The sequence below is a fragment of the Physella acuta genome, unplaced genomic scaffold, assembly GCF_028476545.2.
Source record: "Physella acuta isolate Inbredline_101_S28 unplaced genomic scaffold, ASM2847654v3 ptg001130l, whole genome shotgun sequence".
In the NCBI taxonomy this organism is placed as follows: domain Eukaryota; kingdom Metazoa; phylum Mollusca; class Gastropoda; family Physidae; genus Physella; species Physella acuta.
In genome coordinates this window covers 217357-223356 of record NW_026732647.1, presented here as the reverse complement: position 1 = coordinate 223356, position 6000 = coordinate 217357, and positions in this window count along the sequence as shown.

The window sequence follows — 6000 nt, the reverse complement described above, 5'->3', positions numbered from 1 at the left end:
ACTACAAGAACTGTGGTTTTCTTTTCAGTGTTTTTTCTTCCGGAAAGGGGGGGGGGGGGTAAGCACTTAAAATTTTCTAAGTGGGGAGGGGGGAGGCGGACTATGTCGTAAAGTACAAAGTACACTCGCGGACTTAGCAACAATTTCTATATAATGTGATTACTCTTCCACGCTGGAATTGAACGAGTTGGTTCAAACTTTTGCGACGAAGGAGCCAAGTAAAATTGTATTTTTATGTGTATTTATAACGTGTATGCAATTGATACTAAATTATAATGTCACTTTTAATTAATTGTTTTCTTACACATAACTTTTTGCAATTCATTTGTGTGATAGGGGGCGTTTTAATAAGTTTTGCCTTGGGCGCTAAATAACCTCTCCCCGATGCCTCTCCCCACCCTCCTTCAAGTACGCCTATGGAGGATAGTTTGAGATACACCTGACATAACACTCTTTCAATTTGTGTCATTCGCTTTTTTATATTTATGAAATTAAATACTTTCGCGGATATTTTGTTTAAATTTATGACACCACAAACTTATGTTACCTAAGTACAGTGTAGACCTGGCAATCAATGCAATGCAGTAAAACGCGAAACGGATGTAGATCATTTTTTTATCACAGCGGTCATGCGCAGAACACCTGCAGAGAAACTTTAAATTACAACGAGGCAAATAATGTTTTATTTGTTTATCTGATAAATATGAAATAACTGTCACAATAAAATTACAACTTGGAAGCCAAATAAAATGGTGTTTATTTAATCGTAGGCAGGGCGTAGTTAGGTGTTGCTTTATTATTTTGAGAACCCTTACCCTTACAGTGGCCCTTGTATAACGCTAACCTAAAACTTAATTCGGGATATATTTGTGGATAGGGGCCCGAAAATCCTAGCTACGCCACTGATGTCGGTGTCCATTGATGGTTTCATTAACATCAATCCTGGAAATCTCGGTGTCCATAACTCTTACCCTAATAATATATTCTCACTAAGCCTAAGATTAGTTTTTAGTTTTAACCTAATTTGTAAGTAAAGTCAATTTGTAAGTAAAAGTCAATAATCCTATTCAGACTAGACCTAGTGATCAATTGGGCAGAAGAAGTAGAGTTTATATGTTTCTTGACCTCGGTATATGAAGGGAAGGTGTGGTCAGTACCAGAGGAGGCGAGGGTGGACCGCTCCGTGTGGCACCATTTAGGGGGGAGGGGTGGCATTAAGGCAAAAAATAGCAAAATATACAGAGAAAATTAGAGAGGGGGGGTGCAAATCGAAAGTTTGAGGGGGGGGGGGGTTGGTGCAAATCGAAAGTTTGTCCCCGGGAAGGGTCGCTACGCCTCTGGGGGGTGACACCATTAAGTGCCGCACCGGGTGACACCCGACCTCGCTACGCCACTGGTCAGTACTACTAACTTGGACTCTGCGCTCTACCGTTTAGGCCACGCCGTCCCATTACCCTAATGGTAACACTGACTTACCATAAGGCAGAAAAAAACACCAAAACATAAATATACCTTGACCTGTGTATGTTCTTATAAGACCTTGAAGCAGTCATAACGACACGTGACCTTAAAACCACGTGAGTACAATGTTTCTCAAGACTCATTATTGTTCCATTAGTACAGTCGCTCTTACCTGGGTTCGATTGAACCCCAAGGGTTCGGTGAGTCAGTCTCCGGGGTTCAGCGGAGGTCAAGACACACTCGACTCATATGATTCACGATCTGCTTTGTCAGTAAGATAGAACTATAGATAAGGGTTCGGTGAATGCGTATTAGAAACGTGTGTGTGCTTGGTACCTGCTAACAGCTTAAGAATCACTGTGGTAGGGGGTAGTGTTACAAATAAGCTAAGAGCATGGGTAATTAATTAGTTTATGGTTAAAATATTGTTATATAATAACTGAATCACGTCCAGCTATTCGATTTCAATTAGGATTTGAATCAGGACTAGATGTGTGTTATGTCATTAAAATATATAGATGTAATCTAATTTTTTTTAAAGTATAAAGCATTCTGAATTTTAGCGAATGATAAGGAACAAAAAGTATCCTAAACTATACATCTTGATCTAGATCTAGATCTAGATCTAGAATCTAGTATTAAATATACAATCTACATTTTACTTATTCTGACAATATCTTAAGGTACTTGTTAAACCAAGTGAATACAATCAAATAAAAATCTGGTATACGTTTATTTAAATTAGCTCTAAAATGTCTAATTTGCACCAGGGGTAATTTTATATAATAAAGAAAAACAGAACCTAGAGTTTGTTGACTTTCAGTGTCCCTCATTCCATAAAGAAAAAGATAAATAGACGCGCCTTCGCTTTCAAAACAAATTACAATTTGCACAAATACTGCAAATTTTACTGAACGAAACGGGAAGTCCCGGTATTCACGCCAAATAGGCTACTTGTATTTTGTTATAAGACATCAAACAATAAATATTATCATTGTACAGGTAGAAGTCAGAATTAAACCCGGAAAATACCTCCGAATGTCTTTAGCCCGAAGTGTATTCCCTAAACGACGTTTGTCAGAATGCGACAAATGTCTAAATGGACACCTGTCTAAATGAAACAAAAACATGAAAGCCACAAGCACGAATGCAGTTTGCCCTGAAAATAGCACATTATAAATAAGTCCTATTTACATGTGTATTTGCTAATTTAAACACTAAACAAATGTTCAAACAGTAGTTGTTACTATTTTCAAGATTTTACTATTACTTCTGTTAGTGTTATAAATATGTATTATTTTTTAAAGAACTCACTACGCTCAGAATTGTAGATTTAGCGGTGTGTGTGTATGTGATAATTTACTAAAAAATACCCTACTATCTCAACAAACTATTGGTCTAAAAAACGCATTGTTAATGTACAGATTTGTTATTAAGAAATGGGATAAATGTAGTACATCTGATTTAAAGTATTACCGTAATGCAAGATTTTAGCAATGAGTTTATAATCATTTTTTCCCCGTTCATGTTCAAAACACATGGAGCAGAATTTTCCTTAACGTGAGTCAGATACCCATCACTTTTAGATGGACTATCCAATTGACTCAAACAGGGATCCGACCTGGTGACTTTCATGTGAGGGTTATGACTTTTTACCATCCAACCACCCCGCTAATTTGCTGACCTTTAGTTTAAAGCAGGGGTCTCCAAACTTTTCAGACCAAGGGCCGCATTGACTATCAAATATCAGTTCGGGGGCCAGAGTTTCTTCAAGGCATATCATCGGTGTTATGGAGCCCCCCTCCCCCGAAAAAAGTCCACCGCCCAGCCGCCACCCCCCCCCCCCTCAACAAAATAAAATTTATATAGAAATATATACACATTTCAATTGCCCCCCCCCCCCCCCCCCCCCAGAGAAAAAAATCTGAAAGAAACACTGTCGGGCGCCGACAACACACTCGAGGTCCAAGTTTGCTCTCAAATTATTCTTGGCGTATCCTATATCAATGGTTGAGCCCATGTGACCTATTAAATTCGCTATCTTTAACACAGGATTCAGTACACTGCTAATGTCCATATATTTAGCACTCAAAGCTTGCTGATGAATAATAATATAAAGCAGGAGCATTGGTTGTAGAATATTTTTCTCATTCGCTTATCCAACCAAGCCTTTCTTTATGCCACTAATGTAACTTTTCCCCGTCAACAGTCAGGTAACTGAGGTTAGTCCAGTCCAAGTTATAATTAGCAAATGTTTTCTTTAACTCATTGAATATATACTCTCCGGTAACAATGCCATACACATTATGTAGGGGAGCCAGCTCTTGTGTTATGTTCATGTCTTCATCCACACCTCTAATGAACACAAGCAGTTGAGATGCGGAACAGCTATTTGAGACACGATGTTTTCACCAATGTCTGCAACACGGTGGGCAAAGGTATTTGCACCCAAAGCAACATTTTCAAATTGTTTTGAATTTTCTGGGCAAAATTCCTCAGCCACATCAAACAGACATTTTTTTTTCGTGGACAAAAAGATCTCCGCGGGCCGGATGAGAGGACCTTGCGGGCCGCATCCGGCCCGCGGGCCGTAGTTTGGAGACCCCTGGTTTAAAGCATAGTCCAGTAAATACTGGTTGTTTAATAATTACTATTTACTGCCCTAGTGTACGCACATTGTGCGTGTTCATTTGCTGAAATTGTTTTGAAATTGTATTGTATTAACAATCTTTCATTTATTTATTTACTAAATAAAGAAAATAAATTATTTTCATAAAAGCTATTATAAATATCACTATTTAAATAACTATTACAAAATTGTCTAAAATACGAAATATCACTTTTCTTTATAGTATTTTAAATGGTGATGCATTAGTAAACCTTTGAAAATAATAATTAATTTTTCGTCTTTTTAGTTCAAAATTATATAATAGCTTGTCAATAAGCATTTTAAAAATTATTTTAAAATCATCAATTATTATTTACTGTCTTCGACTCAAGAACTGAATTTTTAAAATGCGCGTACCTCCAAGAAGACTTTTTAATGTGTTTAAAAAAAAATGCAGGCCAGTTTCTACTCGAACATGGGTATACTATAAATACCTCAAGCAGAAACTTCAAGCCTGCATATCCACATTTAAGAACCAACACTGAACACAAGCCGTGGGCACATACAAAACTTAGCCATGCCACTGTGGCCGTACAAACAAGCCCCATGTCGAGTTGAGCAGCGGTCAGACAAGCCTGCACGTCGAGCTAGAGAAGAGGCATAGGCAGTGGCGTAAGCGAACTTACACACTTAGCTCCATGTGTGGGTGCACTCAAACTAAGCTGGGCACGACAAATGCGTAGTCAGATTGGTCGGAGGCTGGGGTGACGTACTGTCCCTGGTCACGGGCGTGTAAGCACAGACCACTCTAGTGGATGGTGCAGTTAAGTACGAACCGCGACTGGGTCTAGCGAAAGATGGATAAGTTTATATTCTGTGGCGCGGGCGTCATAGAAAGATGTATACGGATAGCCGTTCATTTATATTGGGGGCCGTTTTAATTAGGGGGTAGGTAGCTTTTTAAAGGTTTATCCGCATATGTATTTCCATTAAAAAAAATTCTGGTAAAATGTTGAAAACTATGACAACGAAATATATCTCAAAAAATTAACCTCTTCAAAGGATTACCACCATTCATAAAGTATTACATTTTAAAGCCCAATAAATAATGAATTCATAATATACAAACATATTTTAAATACTCATTTAAAACATGTAAATACAGATAATTAAACTATAAGATTATGAATTTTCAAATTTCGAGTCCGGTAAAAACACTAAATTTTGGGAAATTTTAGGGGTCTTAAATTGTTAATGGACCAACAATTTAAAAATTCACAATAAATTCGTAAGAAAATCGAAGGTTAACAACGTGAAAGACCATAATCATTCAGATTAATAAATACAATATTTACTAATCGAGTGTGTTAAATAATTACACTTTTAATTTTAAACAAGCCAGTTAAGGAATAGGAAAACAGGGGGGCGGGAGGTTCGGTTTATTAGACTTGGGTATTATGGAAATGGCGACGTGTATTGAAACATTTAATGTGAAAATTAAAAGATTGTGGTGTTGCCTGCCCATGGCAATTTTTCGTTCATTCTGTGCATTTTTGGACTTTTTATAGATCCGCTCTTTATAAAATGTCCTTACTGTAAGTAATCATCAGAGTGTTAACCAAAGTTGTCTGCCTTTATATGGGGCTATTTCTCTCGTGTTGATGACGTCAGCTATGGGATTAGTACTTACGTGCTTAATTAACAGTTTCAACAAATTCTTTTTTTTAAAATAGATTTGTTTAAAAAAGATGCAAGAAATATAATTAAAGATTCATAAAGTATTGATTAAAAATATAAAATTGTTGCTATGCATACGGATGAAATAACATGAAACTTTGATTTCAAATGACTCATGGTATGGTTTTTATGAATAGACACAGCTTGGGTAAATAATTATAGCACTAATGGGTTAGAGATGTATATAGAAATAT